The 20517-nt window shown below is 36.8% G+C and overlaps 1 protein-coding gene across 2 annotated transcripts in view; it reads right to left on the reverse strand.

Moving 5' to 3' along the window:
* The window catches only part of LOC139720918 (glutamate decarboxylase 1-like), a 60775-nt gene that overhangs the window by 34285 nt on the left and 5973 nt on the right, over nucleotides 1-20517 (reverse strand). The gene's annotated exons all lie outside the window — the stretch shown is intronic.

Consider the following 20517-nt stretch of genomic DNA (forward strand, 5'->3'; position numbering starts at 1 on the left):
TTGAAAAATGTTCCAGATATCACACTTGATGCATGTATGGGTAGGTCAGTTGTGTCACAGAACATCCTATCATGTGAACATGTTGCAATAAAGCCTAAGACATAATGAGATATCGCTATTTTTCTCAATAAACCATAACTGTAGACGGTTTAGTCTAGAAACTTTTCTTACTAAACTACTGTTCACATTTTGAATATTTAACAATACTTCACATTGATTATACTGATTCAAAATTTTACACTGGTTGGTTGTTTCTATCACTATTCACCTTTTAGAACTATTTCAAAACACTAAAGCTGGGTTTTTGTTTCATCTGCAAATGGTAAATAATGCCTTCGATATAAAATGTCAGAATTAATGTTATCATGCCGGCGAAATAGAAAAGTACCAAAAAATGAAGAACACTCATAAAAAGTAAGGGGGAAAGCTACCCGCAGTTTGACGCCACTGTGTTGTGTTTTGTGACTGGATCGGCACGAAAGTCTTCTAAACATCACTTCTCATATCTTTGCCTGCTTAATTTTGTTGCACGATGAAGTTTAATCAGTCTGTCGTGAGTTAAGCTCTATTTCAGAACTACAATGTAACAAACAATACATCATCTCACAGCCGTTTATTTTCAAGCAGCACTTTATCTATATAATCTGCCAATCCGCATTAACTTTGTAGCTGTGGAACCTCCTAATTCTTTTAATTCTTCTTTTTCATCTTATCTCCTCTCTCCATATATTTTTCTTTTCACTTTCATGATTTACGCATTCGAAAATGTTGTGATTTGATTGTAATCTCTGAGCACTAAGGTTTCCACACGCGCTATCATGTTGCATGCACGCTTCTGTAAAAAGATTAATTCATTCCATTATGCAAAACTTACCGTCTCCAAAATAATTTTGGCGACAGTTTTTTTCTAATCTAAAGCTGGTGACGATTTCATATTAAAAAAAAAAAACACTCTAGAATTGAGTTTGAGACCGATCCACCACTAGCTTTTTTGTTACACATACAAAACACACCTCTGTGTACAGACACGTACGTTTACATAACACACAAACATTCACATACCTACACACACACGCGCGCGCGCACACACAGACACACACAGACACACACACACACACACACACACACACACACACACACACACACACACACACATACACACACACACACACACACATATTTGCCCGGATATAGACAGGTTATTATATATTCCATAGTTGTATGGCAATCCGGCTGGACTAACAGTGATGACGTCATCATTGACCGGGCTAATACGTTTGGCTATGATTTGATTTAGCCGGATATGGGGGCTGCTTAGCCCCGCAAGCGATCAATCTTTGAAACCACGGCCACGACGCCTCCTAATTTCGTGGCGCCCCTAACGAGAGTTTGGTAATTTCATTGGCTTTTTTTTTCAATGAAGCTATCTTTTTAGTAGTTTCAGCCGTCCCTTCCTCACCGCCATCTCGATGTGAATAATTCAAAAGGAAATGAAAGCGGCAGAGAAATATATCTTGGAATTGATAAGATAGAACAAAAATACTACGTACAACACATTATTACTTTATTTTTGTATCATCTTTCTCTTTTTGTCCTTATATCTTTTCTTATGTTGATATTCATAACAAATTTTGTTAAGAAAGGTGTATGCTGATCGAGTTTGTCCTATTATACTCATGTTACATAGAAAACACATCAGTATTTCCCATTCTTCGTTTCACACCTCATTAATTTCAAGCACAAGAAGTGTCTTAAAGGTCCTGTTTATCTTTGGAAGCAGTGATTTAAAAAATGTTCAAGATATCACATTTGATGCATATGTGTAGGTCTGTTGTATCACAAAACATTCTACCATATAACATTTATGCAATAAAGCCTAAAGTATATGGAGATATCAGTATTTTTCTCAATAAACCATAACTGTAGACGATTTAGTCTGAAAATTTTAGCTATCGTTCACATTTTTTGTTTGTATCCAACAATTCTTAATATCGATTATTCGGATTCAATTTTTTTTTACAGTGGTAGTTTCTATCCCTGACTCACATATTAGAACTATTTCATTTTAAAGCACTAATGCTGGAATTATGTTTCATCTGCAAATGGTAAATTATGCCTTTAATTTGGTAACATTGATAAAATTGAAGTGGTAGCGTATTCATGAAGATCAGAAATCCATTACAGGAAATTGAATACTAAAGAAATGTGCTGAACACAGTAGATAAATAATATGCGTATGGTGCGACAAGAACAGTTACCAACATAGAGAAAAGGTTTGCGCTGGAATTTGCCGGCTTCATGCTCTACTGAAGTTGCTGTGTTGTAGATACTTTGGAGGATAAATCAGTATAGATATATATTTTATACCTGAGTGCTTAAAACGAATGTCTTACAAACGCGCGTATCCGAAGCCATGTACAGTATTTTAACGTGAAATCGTCAAAGTTCCCCTAGCATTTTTTTCCTACGCTTGTCTGTAGAAGACACGTATATAAAGGCAGTTACACTAAACGTGCCCCACATTCGAATGTTGCCTAATGCCTTGTTATGATTACTCAAATCTCCCCCAAAATATCCTTCCTCCAATTATCATCTACGCCAACAAACCTGACGATAACCTCTCTCTCGGAGGGGGTGCTGAGGGGCTGAAGAGCATGACGACATATTCTTATGTCTCTTACCTCGCTATTTTGTTCATTGGGATGGATGTCCCAGAATCCTGAATTTATTACTGTTCAATTCTCGTAGTTTTGGTTGCGTGTCTACACATAATCAGATTATCTCGGGGGTTACATGTGACACATCCGCGTCTTAATGTAAGCGGTCAGGTCTAAACTTCTCCCCGCCAACGCACGAGCACGGCTCGGCTACCAAAACTCGTCACTTTGCATCCTCCAGTACGATCCATCAACCGGTATCCCTCTCCTCCAATCAGAGCCACGAAGCAGAGCTTTCCGTTTTGTTGCATTAAGATTTTATTTGTGGTGGTGGGGGGGGGGGGGGGGAGGGAGAGGAGAGATGTTTCCTTTGCTTTCCTCTGGAATTTGGCGGACTTAAATTCAGATCTCGACGGACGGTATCGATCGCCACCTGGTTGCCTTATCCAAACGAATCCCAGAACAAGCTGGCAAGCTGAATATTCGAAGATCGGTAATTCCAGCCGCGGGTTGATCGATCCACTCTGTTTACGAGTGCCACTGCTACGCGTCTCGCCGTATATTCAAACCATTAACTACGGCTTTTCTTTCCTGCTACATTCTAGGCGGTAAATCATCTGCTGCTTACTTTTCTTCTTCTTCTTCTTCTTCTTCTTCTTCTTCTTCTTCTTCTTCTTCTTCTTTTCTCTCTCTCTGACTCCCTGTCTATTCATATTTTCTGTTTGCCTATCAGTATGCACATTGAGTAGGCACTCGGTATGTACATGATTATTTGTTGTTGTTTTTTCCCCGGTTTCAGTTTTTAGTCTTCCACAAACTCCTTAATTCATTTTGTCCCTTTTTTCACTTGACCGAATGTGAATCCTTTAGTTTTAGTTTTAGTTAGTTTTAGAATTTTAATTTCTAAAATATGTTTTCATTATCCTAGCTGGCCTCAAGATTTGTTTGAATATATAAACAAGTTCTTTATATATTCCCTTTTGTCCAATTCTTGGCTGTGGTTGTATCAATCAGACTGCTATTTATCTTCTTCCCTTATTTCCATCCCTAAAAATACCTCCCCCTCCCCCATGCACACACAAACTCTCTCTCTCGCTCTCTCGCTATATCCCTCTTTTCCTCTTTCTCTCTACATCTGTCAATTTGCCTCTGTATATATTTGAATCTTTGCCTCCTATATTTTTTTTTCTACCTTCGACCCCTATTTCCCTTGACATGTCCCAATTCTTGTCTTTCGTTGGTCAATACAAAATGTGTTCCCTACCAGGCTAAAATCAAGTTGTTTAACATTCATACTGACATGTGTATTCAGGTTTGGGGGATTCTTCTTCCCGGCGGATATTTCTCTTCAAATCGGCAACTTCTGCAATTTCGTGATCGTCAATAGAAAGAATGCATGTGTGTGAGCGAGTGTAGCACTCTAGTCTGATAGTAGTTGCCTGGAATCTTAACCCTCTAAGCCCTTACCCTTGCGTGTGAACACCTGGCTGGTCTCACCCAATGCCTATTAAGATTTGTAAAGGTATAATATAGTTACAATACGCCTTAAGAAACTTTTGAATATGCTCTAAAATAGACACATGCATAAGAAAAAAACTCGGTGTAAAATGAAAGTATGATAACACAATTAAAGTTGGGTAACGACTAAAATGCGAAAAATTTGCCAAAAGCACCCATGCGAACTAAGTAAATGCATGCAGCAATATTAGCTGAACACATCAGCGAGGTTTGAGGAAGATCGGATAATCGTTTCAAAAGTTATAAACTTTTAAAATTTCCGTGCAGCTATAATTGCTGAATGAAAAACCTGCTAATAGTAAGTGACGCACTTATGTACAAAGACATAAACATAATTTCACAAAATTTCATTTTTTAAAAGATAAGAAACACATTCCTTCGGCTTGTCACTGACATAATTATGGGAAATATTCCCCTGCTTTTTGAAAGAATTAAGTCACATGCTCTTTCATTATGCTTGAAAGGTAAAAATATGTCTAATTTTTGTTTTAATTGTCTTTATATCGCTGTCCATATAGTGTATCTAACCTGACGTCCCAAAGTGTTGTAGTCCTCTCATCCAACGAGGACTGCACCAAATGCGTTTAGCTTTCGTAACTTTTGAGCGGATCGTCCGATTTTCCCCAAACTTCGCTAATGTCTTCTACTAATATATTGCTCTTGTATACATATTTGGGCTTTCATTCTCTCTCATCACAGTTCTTATGTAGTCTGCTATATAGTAGGGAACATATCAATAGAAAATGAGACTTATTGAAATCACTTGGAAACATATACAAATATGTTGAAATATTTTGATATCAAAATAGATGATATTCTCAAAGGCTGTTGTATATCGTTCTAATCTATACGTTTCTAGTAAAAATGAGAAATTCTACAATGTATATAATTATTTGAAATTGGTGGCTCATCGTATCTGCTTGAAGGTTCACTAGGATTGCTTTAAATAGGAGTGTACATTGTCAAAAATGTGGAAGATAGTGTTCTTACAATATAAACAACCGTAATGGTAACGTGAAAACATACTGATAGTAGAGGCTACTATGTAATCCCGTGAGATTTTCGTGCCAAAATTGATTTTATTCGCTAACTTCGTCAATTTGGGGGTGCTGAATCCAAAAAACTTTGGTTCCATTTTTTCCAACCTCGTCTTCAGCCGCCATTTTGAATTTCAAAATGGCCGCCATAGCAAACTGTATTTTGACCCATATTTCATAAAATTGAGCATTGTAGAAGCTTCAAATTTGGTGCAAAATGCATGAGTGTGATGTCAGACACTCTGATATATCTTTTTCTGATATTGTGGATTGTTTTGATCCAATTTGTAGGCTGCCATCTTGAATTTCAAAATGGCCGCCATAGCAAACTGTAAATTGACCCATATTTCATAAAGTGAGCATTGTAGAAGCTTCAAATTTGGTGCAAAATGCATCGTTGTGATATCAGACACTCTGATATATCTTTTTCTGATATTGTGGATTGTTTTGTACAGTTTGTAGGTTGCCATCTTGAAATTCAAAATGGCCGCCATAACGTTTTTACCCATATCTCAGGTTGCAATTATTGTGGAAGCATCAAATTTTCAAGAATGCACATGCTTGTGGTGTCCAACATACCAGTACAGCTGTTTCCTAATCGTGGATCATTAGACAGGCCACCATGTTGAAATTCAAGATGGCTGCCATCGAAAACATATTATACCGGGTACTGTTGTAAGCGCCTTAGATTAATTTGCCAAAATTGTTCTAGATAGACCGAATTCATTTCCAGGTCAAGCAGAATGACAGCCATCTCTCAATTCAAAATGGTCGCCGTAAATTCAAAATGCAAGGACGAGGTTCCAATGACGTCATCAAGCCATGCTGAAGGGCAAAAACTGCGTATGGGGGGGGGGGAGGGGGCATACCACTGTCCCATACATGTGGGCAAGCGTGTAAGCGTTACATCCCATAAAGCCAGGCGGGTATATGCGGTTTGCGAACTGACCACTAAAGCGGTTTGTTTTTGCCTCTCAGGAAACACATTACTTTGCATCGTGGAACCTCGTTAATGATTATATTTAAGTCCAATCAATAAAATATTTGAACAAAAGTAAGCATTGATACAACTGAAGGTGATCTTCCTAAACTTGATGCTGCCTCGAGAGAATGAAGACAAACAAGGAAAAGTCTCGCAATGGCCAATGGCAAGAAATGCCATGGTCACCCTAATATAACAGGCATCCCATTCACAAGCTTGTTTGTTGGCCACAAACTGAAACAAGATTTGCTAGACACTAGATATATTTCTGGAATAATGCAGAATGAATAAAAAATGAGTAGGCTTTTTCCTGATTGCCTTTGAGTGGGTCATCTTCAATTATTAAGACTTCCAAAATGCTTACAGCTGTACAGCCAATGATTCTAAAACAACAAAGGAGCAATAATAGCTCGGTTGTGTGGCGCTTTACATGCATCAGAATTCCTCCACAATTTAGAAGACCATCACAAGTATACATGAGGGTATTAATCTAAAAACTTGTCACTGCCTTGAAGCTGATGAATGTGGTGTTTGGCAATCAGCTATCGGAAACATTCAAGGGGGATTTTTCTCGAAAGAGATGAAAAGGGAAGTTTTCATATTCTGTACGAAGAATTTGTATCTAGGAGAATTAAATATATTAATCTCTGGGATAGTATGAAAAATGGCACACATTCAACTCGTGCAATTAAAATACACCATGTAAGATTGGATCCAAAGTCATTAAGCTTAAGAGGATCACCGACTTCTCATAACATTTCTACTGGCTCTACAGTCTGATAGACCTTTCATTATCCAGTCAGTGCTGAACGATACAATTATCGGAAGGTATAAGTTCTAAGTAATTCCACAATCACTCTTCATCACATGATTTCATGGCCTTCTCCTCATTGACACTAACAAAGGTTCATTTTCCATACCCATGCCTTAGAAACCCACAAAACTGAGCCATATACTCAGCCTGAAAGTTGAAATACTAAGCAGTCATTTCCATCTGACACAGAGACCACATCACGGAAAGAAAAGAAACAAAGGGTTCATGAAAGATGCCATGGGAGCTATCACCCGTCACTCACAACGAGGAAACAGATAGTCTCATTCCATTGTATGTATTAGATGCTACTTCAAGAGCAAAGGGAAAATCAGAGATATTGATGATTATTACGTATACACTGACATTTCAATTCTCCTGATGGATCTTGTAAGTTTGCTTTACTTACTGCATTGCATGATGTCTGCTCCATCACTGGAAAATTGTTAAAATGATAAAAGTACAATTGACATTATTGAGAGATTATGTTCTGCAGTTCGTTGCGAAAAAAAAACCAAAGGTCTGCTTTTTCATGCCTTTTACTGGTGCTGGCTGAAGTTGAAAATTTGAGGATGTCTCAAAGAGCAGATGGACCAAGAAGTATCTAAACCTGGAATCATGCAGAATGTGCCTTCCAGAAGTTTGGCGTGGATGACTTCAACCATTACAATCTCCCGCTTTACTCTCGCAGAGTCTTAATACAACAAATCCAGAGAGCAAAGCTCGCAAACTCTCACAACCTAATTTGTGCATCTACTACAGGGAAATATGATATTTACATCGTAGTTATTTCCAGAGGGTATGCATAAAATGTTCAATTAAATGCTTTGAGCTTCCTACACCAACGGTGGCCACAGAATTCATTATCATGCTCATAGCAAGAAATGCAAAAGTCACTGTTTCTGGAAGAATTTTATAGAACCAATTCTCCCTTGTGTACAGCCTTAAAGGGGATGGCTAGTGGGAATCAGTGGGAATGCTATTAAAGGGATGATTGTTCCAATCCTTGTGGGATTCATTTAAGAGTACATTATATATCTACTGCTGTTATGTGAAAATTATTTGCTTTAGAACGGTCTCATATTCAAGTAATGTGCAGATTAATGCCCCGTTACTGACCAGGCACGCTAACCTGGAAACATTAAACTGTACATTACTTGAATATGAGACCATTCTGAAGCAAATAATTTTCACACAACAATGGATATATAATGTACTCTTAAATGCATCCCACAAGGATTGGAACAATCATCCTCCAGCATTCCCACTGATTCCCACCGATAGGTTACTAGCCATCCCCTTTAAAGTGCGGTGACTTCAAAAACACATGCAGGGAATGAGCCTAAAAGACATTATTTATTAAAATGAATATCCCATGAATTTTTAGAATGTAGGGCTAATGTTGTAAACTCTACAACGAAATCGTGTAAATAGGGCATTTAGTCACTCAGACACAGTTATTAAGAGGTTCTTTTAAAATTTATTTGTTTTGACGTCAGAATCACATGATTTCCCATTCACAATTTTTACCCAAACGCAATGCTTTTAAAGGAATGTTTCCCATGGCAGCCATTTTGCATTTCAACATGGCAGTGTACCTACAGGACAGGAAGCAGTCCCGCCTACGCAATGTTATTCACTGAAGTGATTGACTTACACGTTTAGTGTTCCAGCATGCTTGGGTTTGCAGTTAAAGATCATACAGCACCAAATATGGTCGAAATCCATCTTGAATTTCAAGAGTGGCGGCCAATAAGAATAACCAATTATTACAGAATATAGGCCCTATGTGTGTTTTTTAAAAGAATGTATACTGTACGCCACCATAAACATTCATATGTCTAAAAGTTGCTTGTAACCAGAGATATTAGCTGAAAAGCAGCCATTTTGAATGTTAAGATGGCCGCCTCGATAGTGATCTGTAATTTAAGGGAGGGAAAAGTGCATCTGAATGGTCAACATCATGAACCCGGTTTATGCCCGAAATGTGAACTTTCTTTATTGCTTACAACATAAGATATGGGTCAAAATATACGTTCTGGTTTGGCGGCCATTTTGAATTTCAAGATGGCCACCTTCAATATCAAAATGAACCATCGTTTCAGAAAAAGATGTTTCAGAATGTCTGATAGCATACGCATGCTCTTTGCCCCTAATTAGAACCTTACACAATGTATACGATATGAGGTACAGGCCCAATTACACTTGTTATTGTGGCCATTTTGAATTTCAAGATGGCCGCCAATGAAAATGATCCATCATTTAAAACAAAATGTATAGCTTGTCTGACATCACAGGCATGCTTTTTGCCCCAAATTTATAATTTCCATAATGCTTACAACCTTAGATATGAGTAAAATATATTTAGCAATGGAGGCCATTTTGAATTTATACAAGATGGCTGCCAAAAAACTGTATCAAAACTATCTACGGTATCAGAAAATGGTGCATCAGAATGTCTGACATCATGAACATGCTTTTTGCATCAAATTTGAACCTTCTATGATGCTCACATTATGAGAATTGGGTCAAATTACAGTTTGCTATGGCGGCCATTTTGAAATTCAAAATGGCGGCTGAAGACGTGGTCGGAAAAAATGGAACCAAAGTTTTTTGGATTCAGCACCCCCAAATTGACCAAGTTAGCTTAAAAAATCAATTTTGGCACGAAAATCTCACGGGACCCAATATTTCGACATAGCAGACTGTACTATGACGTATAACACCCGATGTGCACTTATTAATTTGAATTTCATTGGCATTGATATTGGACTCTTTTTGACAAATTTCATCTCCATATAGGCCTATATGCCTTTCCGTAGTTGTTGGCGAACACGAAATATGACTGAAGCATGCAAATACAAATCAGGACGGCATGCTGAAAATACGCATAAAGGGAATATTGCACACGTAAACATGGATATGAGACGGCGCGTTTCATCGCGTCCATCAATTCGTCACTCAATATTACAAAATACGTAACCCTTAACGCCAGAAATTCGTGGATCAAAAATCTCATTAACTTTCACTCAAGCGGAGATTATACCTCTTATACTCCTGCTCTGAGACTCATTCACGATCATTACGGCTGAGACGGAGAAACACTTCATCACCAAAAAGTGAACTTTAAAACGCAGTCGAAGCGGATACAGCTTCGGAATGTAATTTCATAATGCAATTGCATTTTAGAGGACGATTATTATCGGAATGGCTAATTATGCAATTCAGACATTTTTCTTTCTTCGGGTTATGGGACAAGAGAGATATCAACAACATTATGACAAACTGTAATGATAGAATCATGGTGGAGACAACGTGCGTCAAGAATATAATTATTATTTTTTTAGAATGAAAGCATAATGGGCTGTTTTGGGGGAAAATGGCTCGTTCTTGCGTTGTGCACATTGTGTGTGTGTGTGTGTGTTACACAATGTCACTTTTCTCTCTGAGTACGAAACTATACCAGAGCTTTGTTGCGTAATAGTAAAGTAAACTATTGTTTATACAGTGTATTTCAACCTCTAGCCGTAACATTACGACTATCCCCGAAGACACTGCTTAACCTCGGGTTGGATCCTTAAAGGATTGTTCAACTTTGCTACCTTTGCTGCACAAAGGCTACAGCTCAATGAATGACAAATTAAAAATCATACTATAAAGATAACAGATCTGAAAAAATGCTGTCACTCTCAACATTTCTATAAAAAAGTCCCAATACTAATAAACTGTTTCCTAAATCATAATTCAAAAAAAAAAGTCGTGCTCAGTTATCATCCACTCGGTAGATCTTTGCGAAAAATCAGATAAATCAACATGGTTCAGGAAAAGAACAGAAGAACACGCAAGATACACAGAATACACAGATAAAGCAAGGGGTGAAAAGTTGGTATCATAAAAAACATTAGAGCAAATAGGGCGAACTTTTCATTAAAAATGCAACATAAAAAAGGACAATTCGTTTGACAAAAGTTGCAACAGTATTCCAACTATTCACAATCATGCAATGTTCGATTAGGGTTTTGTCGTTGCGGGAGCAGGAATGAAAGTAAATGCATGCATAAAATGCTGTTGCCATTTACACCACCATTGCATTGGTCCTTATTATCGTCATCATTGCCATTGTGAAGAATGAAATCTAATCAGCAGTCTTATCATAATTATCATTATCAAAACTGCTCTTATGTCAAAAATACAAACTTTATTGCGACCGTCGAGCAAGATCAGTTCATATGCAACACACTGACAGATGAAGCTGAATATTAAAGACTGCATGGGCACAAATGTACTGGTGGCGTCAAATTGATCACACTTATTTCAAGAAGACGCATACATTTTATTCTACTGGACCGCATTAGCGAATAAGGTAAAGAACCAGCAGGGGGGAGGTATGTTTTGGATTTTTTTTTTTTTTTTTTTTGGGGGGGGGCGAAAAAATTACAAAGGTTACCAAGCTTTACAGGTACACGGACATCCTTACGTCTTTGCATCTAAGGGAGGGTGTCAATTTTTTTTTCGCACTTCTTTCGAAGGCAAGGATAAGTCGCAAACACACACACACACACACACACACACACACATTAAGCATTAAGCATGTCAAGGCACGCCACATAAACTACTGTTATTTAAACGGGCGCCAAAACTGGTAACATGTGCGGTGATTCGCACCTCCTGATTGAATTGAGGCCCTTGTGAGGTAGGGAGGAGGCGGGCTACTCGATGGGGGTGTTCGAGGGGTGATGGGCCGCCACCAACCAGTGGCCGGAAACGTGCTTTTGACAGAGCAGTGATGTTGGTAGCAGTCAAATATGCAAATTAGATCAGGTGATAATGTGAGTCCTTCAATTTACCCGCACTGAAGTCTTCACAAACTTTCGTTTTCAGCATGTCATGAAATCCGGAACAAAAATGTCAGTCACATCAATTTGTAAGAAGTCACCAGTGATGATTGTGATTACTTGATTTAAAATTTGCACACAATCAATTCAGTACCATGTTAAGACAACACTTAGTGTTGAAAAAAAAAAGTCGTTCGGGAGTAACGCATATGGCAACAATTTTGTATGTTTACATAGGATAAACACACAGCAGGTATAACTGATTTTGCTTTCATTGCGAAACCCTTTAAAACCAGAAAGCATTTAGCCTATCTCACTAGACGCGTTTTGACACTCTCACAGCAAAACATAACGAATGGAATAGTTTGTGTTCGACATCACTTTGATAGATTTCTTTCAGTTAATTTTCATATTTTCAAGAAAATGTCACACATAATGAAAGTATACAAATAGAAGATATAAAGTACAAATCAAGTGAAACATTTACCTGAATGTACAATTGTCTTGATATAGAAGTAAACTTTACCTAGGTCTGTTTATAGTAATATTAGATTACATTCTTGCAGAGTATTAAAATATGATGGGGCTTTTTATAAGCGAGCTTGTTAAGTCGTCAGTTCCAAGATAAAATCAGATGTAGTGTAATCCCTATTATGAAGCACGAACAATTCTTTAGACAGAATAATTTAGGCAAGAACATGTAAAAAAAAAAAAATGTTACGACATAATTAAGACTCAGACACTCAGGAGCCGTAATCCAGCGGTTCCGTGACATTTGCTACTGCGACAATTGCTCCCATGAAACATCTGCACGCTAAGCCAAACATAAAACCTACCCACAAACATAACGATCAGCCTAATCCTAATCCTCACATCAAACTAAACCTAAAATCCATCACAACCCTAACCATAACCCTAAGTCCTTGGAGAATACAAGACCGGAGCGATTGTCGCAGGAGCAAATGTCGTGTCATCAATCCAGCTGGGGCCCCTGAACCAGGCCGCGTGACCATGGTGACCGACCAGCTGCCACGATCGTCGAGTAAGATAAATGGCCTGCATAGAGCGCGACAGGTATAGGCCTATACACTTGGTCCTGGTCAGGGACCCCGCCGGAATGCAAGGTTAAAAAAAGTACATGAAGTATGTATGCTATACATTGTGTATGTCGTAACCGCTGTTCGTTTCAAAGATGATAACAATGGATAATGTGATGCAACATTTAAGTTCATTTCGAAGTTCATTCCGATACTTGGGCCCAGTTTACATAGCTGTTTGGGGTTTGGTGTTTTTTTGTTGTTGTTTTTTTTTTTTTTTTTTTTTTTGGGGGGGGGGTCCGCAAAGATTGTTTAAGAAAAGTGGAAGGTGATGCTTATCACATCGGCGAGTTGAATGATTATGAATTGTGTTATTTCTTGCAAACATTTGTGAGAAAACGTCTCGTAGTTGGCCAATTGAAAATTGAAACATCAAAATGTCAAAGTTAAAGTAAAATAAGTCAATAATTTTCAAAATTTTGCTACTCACCAAAAAACCATTCGTGTGAGATTGATATCCATTATGATTTGCAATTCAGATTGCACTTTTTGCACACACAAAAAAAAATGAATCAATTAGAAATTTAATAGCATTTCCACAAGTAAGAATCGCATAATTGAGATAAGGAGAAGTCAAAGCGGAACATATACAATAAAGAATCTTACTATAGGAAAATAGTTTTTCAGTCTATCAAGAACATCTGTGTTTTTAGGAAGATTTTACTGATGTTATAGGTGACGTAGTATTTCCAAAAGAAATCAATATATACAATTATAAGGGCCTAAAAATTTAGTACTATTGACATGCAGCAGATCGATAGCATTTATCTTGACAGAAATAAGAAGCACATGTCATGTATTGATATAAAGCATGCAAAGTTAGTTTTTCCAATGGTTAGAAATAACTTGTTTTGAAAGGGTCCAAGATTGAGCAAAAAATAAGTTTTCGTTCATGATATTCTAAAGCGAAATGGGATTATGATGAGAAGAAAATTGTATCATCTGCAAAGCAAACAAATCAAAGGATCTTTGATGAGGTCTAAAAATCGTTTATATACGTATGTTCCCCCCTATGAAACTATACCTTATTATCCTTATTTTTCATTAATTATTATTTTGTTATTATCATTTATCTACATTAGTTAATTCATTTGGCATATTAATTCATTTCAATTCAATTCATTTTATTTCCGTACTTCTCATTTGTGGACATTATAACAGAAATCAAACAAGTTCTTTCACCTTGTAAACAATGTGCAAAACACAACAATATACATGGTGATAACACAGTAATTATATGTAATGACTGGTCAAATTTGAAATCGAGATGGGGTTGATCAAAGAAAAGTATGACGGGACCTACATGAAAGCAAGCTTGTTTGGCTGTAAGCCCCGAGTAATCAGTGTTTGTGAAAAAGAAACGGAGAACGGATAGTAGATAAGACCAGATGATGTAAGGGTGCAAATAAGAAAAAAAAATACTAAAATGTGAACTGTTACTGTGACCAAGCTATCATTGGTTTCAGGAGTACAACATGATTTGAGTAATCATAAAGCCTACTTTGGTATACACTATAAACTGTTGTTGCATTAAAGCTATCGCCAGGATATGATCAGTAAGACACAAGAAGTAACATGTACAGCTATCAAGCCATTTGGTGCCCGCCGTCAAGCTCTGCATAGAAAGTTAGAGAGAGAAAGAGGGAAAGAGGAAAAGAGGGAAGCGAAGTAGAATGTGGAATTGATAAAGATGAATTCGGAGAGCCTGACAGCAAGACCCAAAATGGAATCTGCAGCGTGTTGACAAGAATGTTTGATCGGACAATAACATACCACAATATTACATAAGACATTACAATTATTCAGTTTCTGCAAGATATGCACTCAATAAAAACTCTTTTAATTTGCGTTTAAAGGAATATAAAGACGAGCAGCTTGTTATTTCGGGGGAGAGGTCATTCCAATATCTAGGGCCCGTATATATTATCGTTTTTTTTAGCGAAAATTGTTCGAGTACGTGGAAGGTGAAATGCGTCACTTTGGCGGGTAGGATAATTATGAATCAAATAGTTTTTCCTGAACATGCAAGTGAAAACATCCGGTAACTCCTTGGCAGAAAATTTATACATAAATATGCCGACGTTGTAACTAAATAAATCTGATGTTTTCAGTATCTTTCAGTATCTTTAATGTAAAATACAAGGAGATATTCTAGTCATATTACGTGATATAAAGAAAGTAGTGATTCAGGTGCATGCCACTGGTTGCCAGGGGAGGAAAAGGCAAACCTCAGTCCTATTTTAACCCCGATAACGTCGAGACAACGTCCGGGGAACAAAGTAGTGCTTGAGTAATGTCGGGGTAATTACCCCAGCTGACTGGGATAGAATTTGGCAAAAGTTACTGCGACAACGTCAGAGCAAAAATTTGCGGGTATCGTTTTAACAGGTAGCGTATAAAAAGATATAAATGAATTATTGCCCGGATGTCGTCGCCGTGTTTGGTTTGAAAGGTTCTGTTCAAATGGGGCTTCATTCACCGAAGCTTATCCGGTCAATTACCCCCCCCCCCCCCCCCGGCTAAATACTGGTTAGTGGTAAGGTTAGAGTTAGGATTAGGGTTAGGGTTAGGTTTAGGGTTAGGAATTTGGGTTAGGGTTGGGATTAGGTTCAGGATTAGGATTAGGGCCAGGAGAAGGGTCCGGGGTAATTGCCCAGGGGGTAATTGCCCTAGACCCAGCTCGAGGCCTTCGACCCCGACCAATGTGTGCACCTAGAATCAGCTATATCAATGTAACACAACTACAAACAATGTCAATGTAATGCATTATAACATAAAACAAATACACGCTTCAAATACAAATAAATCCAAATAAAAATAGGCCTACAAATACAATTGGCAGCTTTGAAGTCTGCTACTTTAATTTTTCAGCCGGTTCACAATTCAGAATAGCATACAATCTGCAAAAACAAGCTATTGCAGTCATAATCGCCTCCAGAATCACGGTCTTTGAAGGCGATCCTCGAGTATATGATTAGGAGCGTTGTTATCGAAATTATATACATTTCACCGCTTGTTTAATCACCTTCCACGTACCCTTAACATAAAACTTACAATGTATTGTTACACTGTCGTTGAGCTGAACATAGATTTTACGATGCCAAATATATCGGAGATTACTTGTAGCGGTATGTTCTTTTCAGTATTTATGAAAGAGTCTGTTTTCTCACTAATACACTTAAGGAGTAATTTTGCAACCCATTCTGCCATTGTTGCCGGAACACTATTTTTTGTAATTTTCATTTCATTTCATAACATTTATTTCATTCATTCTTTTCTCAGCAAAACATAACACAAAATAAATCCGGAGATACAAAGTAGGCATGATTTCAACGTCACATGATAGATAATGGTCAACAAATAAAAGATTATACATGCATACCGTGCAAAGTTATGTTTGGAGAAGAAAAAAAAATTGAGAGGTCCACTGAAAAGCATGCTTGTAAATTGTGAACCACTCAAAGGATTCTTGTGAACATATTTGTTTACAAAGACAGGACGGAACAAGACAGGACAGAACAAGACAGGAGAAACACAAAGACATAACATGACTTGACAGAAGGGTATATCATTGACAGGAATAAAGCACAACAGAATAATGGAAAGAAAGGAAAGAAAGATTGAAAGGAAAAGAAAGGAAATGAAAAGGAAAGGAAGAGTAAAAGTCTACACGCTGAACATCGGGATCGGAAGAGGGAACTGAGGTGCTTCGGAGCTCAAACAGCTGAGCAAGGTTTGTACAAATAGGATGATGTAAAGATTACACCATAATGAATTCAATGATTGACGATGAACCCTTAGGTTGTAGAGACCAGCTAGGTAATGAATAGTAAATGTCTTACTTAGTACGAATTTAACAAAAAGAGTTTCAACTTGCGCTTAAACGATTCAAAAATTTAGACGGTTTTCAAAGAGGCATGGCGATATCGAATTGATTTGTAAAATATCTATAAAGGTTCAAAGGTTAGTATGCGTCTTTTTTGACAATCAACCAATCAGCAGATTTCAACCTTAACCTCAGTTTATTAAGGTTAAACTCTTACATGACACAAAACTGAAATTATGCGATACGTTATTCGTCGCAATTTGAATATTTGGAGTCCGTACATAGGAAAATGGTCAATAATATCAAAAACTACACCACCAGGTGTGATATCAGATATAAATTGTTAACAAATGCATCATCAATTCAAGTAAATCAGAAGAACAAAAGACTTTGAGAACATTTCGTTGAGACCCTTTTGATAGATACGGTTTTCATAATTCAGAAGATTTGAATTAAACTCGCCCAAAATAAAACATATTAAGTTCTCGGGATACTTTTTGATAAAGTACCATGAAGTAGCTCGACAAACTCGGCCAAATTAGAATTTCGTGTTCTGTCAATTTCCCCGACAATCATATTTCCCTTCTTTGTGGTGCTTTTATCTCGAACAAAAAAAAAAATTAGAAGTGTCCGTCATAATTCTAAATTCGTCTGATTATAGATGGTTTAGATTCGTTGTGATAGAAAGACTAACCCCACAGCTCTTTTCTTATAGATATATGTTATTAGTAATCAATGGAAATAAAAGAGGAAGGTAACATATCATGGGGGCCTCATTTCATAAAAGATGTTTTAGGATTGCAACTCTTGCTGGAATTGCAACTTCCCATAGCAACAGTAATCAGGAAGCTGAGATTTTGTCGTTACCAATCCAGCAAGAGTTGCTGTCATATCATTTTTTTTTAATGAAATGGGGCCCTGCAGCCATGTTTCACTGACGTGGCTGAGGTCAATAACACCATGTGTGAATCTTACTTCATTTATGAATAGGCCTATTATATGCTGATCTCAATTTTCATCTTAACTTCTCATGTTAAAGTAAGAGACTAAACATGATTTTGATGACAGTGAGATAATGAAATAATATCTTTTTCAAACAGTAACTTGTAGAAGAAGTGTGATCTTGGACATCATGTAAGATCAAAAACAAGAACTAGTTTTAGTTCATTGGTTTTAGAAGTCAAATATGAATTTGAGTCAGGGTTGTCGTCATCCTCATCAATTGGGATTAAAAAAAAACTATTACTCTTAGTAGCTTTATGAGGTTGGACATACAGGACAGAATGAGTCATAGTAAATATTCGAATTACGTCATCCATTTTTTTCCAAGAATTAAATACCTGTTTTGGTTGACAATTTAGAGGACATTATACAGCTATGACTAGAGAAAAAGGCCTCTCATTTTCATGCCTAAATACAAGAAATTAGAAAGCGGTATAATTGGTTCCTCTTTCAGACATACAAATCCCCCGGTAAAAAGATCCTGAGCAGTTATTGCAGACTGTAGAAGTTGCAATGGCATCACATGCAAAACATAATATTATTAATAGATAAATGAATAAATAAATAATCAGATAAATAAATAGATAAATGATAATAATAAATAGATAAATAAATATAATAGTACTAATAATAATAATGATAATCAATAATAATAATAAATAAATAAATAAATAAATAAATAAATAAATAAATAAACACATTCAAGAAAGTATGGAGTACTGTGAATACAAAGGGGAATGTGAAGCTCAGTAGGAAAACGCATGAAACAAATCTTCATTTGGAAAGGTATGTGAACACAGACTTTTAGACGTTTACGCGTAGTTTCAAATACGAATGAAAATCTTTTGCCTTCCTATCAAATAAGAATTGCAAACATGTGGCCTTCCTCAACAACAGACGTGCACACTTGCCATCTCTAGTAAATGCAGAATTACACATTTCTCAAAATTGTTATTCGGTCTTATACACAGATGAAAATTGATTTAGCCAGGAACAAGTTGAATTTATACGTGGATGTAAAAATAATGAAAAACACATGTAGACCACACTTAGTAAACAATAGAGCACACCACTGATAAAAGATAAGAATTAAGGAATATCAAATCTTACATTCCTATAGCTCGGTTCATGGGTTATCGACGCCCAAATCCCACCTACTCCTTTCTCCTTCGTTTATACAAAATAAAGAACATCTACGACTAAATAATCAGATGAAATGTAGAAGATATTGCTAGAGTTAAATATTATTGATAAAATGAGTGACAGGTATCACTGAATAAAGACAGTGGCTGAGAAAAAAAATGATTCAGAAAGTTGTACAATAAAACATGGGCTTGTAACAGTATGCAGTACCTTGGGTCCTTGTAGCAAAACCATTTTACACTTATATTTGAAAATCATACATAAGTGGAACGGAATATTTGGTTTAAGATTACTTTTCAGACCTGGAGAGGCATTTTGAAAAATACTAGAAGTTTAGAATCGATTAATATGGCCCAATGCAATGAATGTGCTTTTAGGAACCACGCGTTTGAGCATCATAGTTGTGCAACAATCGAGCAAACGCAAGATACGTATATTCAACTATCGAAGGTCGCTATAAGAATAATATCTGATAGACAATCCACGAAGAGACTGCGTAAAGTGTCATCATGTATATTAAAATGTTGTTGTCCAGTGAATATACAATAGGTGCGAAAACAACTTGTACAGGTGAATCACTAATGGCGGGCAGGACTTCGCCGAAGTGTGATTCAAGCCAATATATGGTATAGCCTCACTCAAAGTGTGTGTGAAGAAGTGACGAAATAGAGATTTTAAGCGCTGGTTTAATCACTCAACTTGATTCCAGTTTAGAGCATTAAAAGAGGACAATCAAACTTCTGGTATAACAAGTATATACATCAAACATTCATGGGAATAAAACTAAAGGGGAAAAATTGTAATAACTGCATTAAGATGTAACCAAACGGAAACTGAATTAATTGACTTAAAATGATTCAATCATGAAACAAATTCGAAGTGGCTGGCCCTCTATATCTTTTCCAGTAAAAGAGCACATGGGTTCCGATGACAGATGTTTTGATAGATTCTTCTTTTGCGAAGCTCGTATACGCGATTAATACTGATATGTGCTTCATAACATTGTCACCTCTATGAACTTTGTTGAACAAATCGTTAAAACTGTGGCGTTATAACCATTTTATTTGTTTTGTATAGCGTCATCTCACTTTCTTCCCACCCAGGCGACAGTATGATTGTTCACTTTGTGTCGAATGATATTTCCACTCTCTATACTTTGTATCTCTTACTCTCTCTCTCTTATTTTAGCTTACAGCTCTACAAGTACATTTATACATGTAATATAGTATGTTTATATCAATGTTAGATTTTTTTTCTTTATTTTGAGATATAATGTATGAGAAGCAACAAATTAAAATTTGAAATGGGTGACTAGTGACGGTAGGGCATGAGGCTACCGCTTTGTTTTGGTTGCATTGGTGATTTATCGTTATCATGTCTTTGTAGAAATGTATCACACTTTTTTTAAGTGTCTGGTTTGGTTTACTCTTTCACTGCTCTGCCTTGTCTGCATCTTTAACTTTCGAATTAGATTTTTAAAAAGTAAACTTGCACTTGAAAAAGAGTGTCTCCCGTTGAAGAACACTTTACGTTTTCATTAACGAATGGGGAGGTTCCTGAAGATACAAATTTTGGCAAGTTTTTTATTTCATTAATGGTTGGGGCGTAA

This window comes from Diadema antillarum, unplaced genomic scaffold (assembly GCF_040938485.1).
Source record: "Diadema antillarum isolate AM-2024a unplaced genomic scaffold, OU_Dant_1.0 scf00000134, whole genome shotgun sequence".
Taxonomy (NCBI): domain Eukaryota; kingdom Metazoa; phylum Echinodermata; class Echinoidea; order Diadematoida; family Diadematidae; genus Diadema; species Diadema antillarum.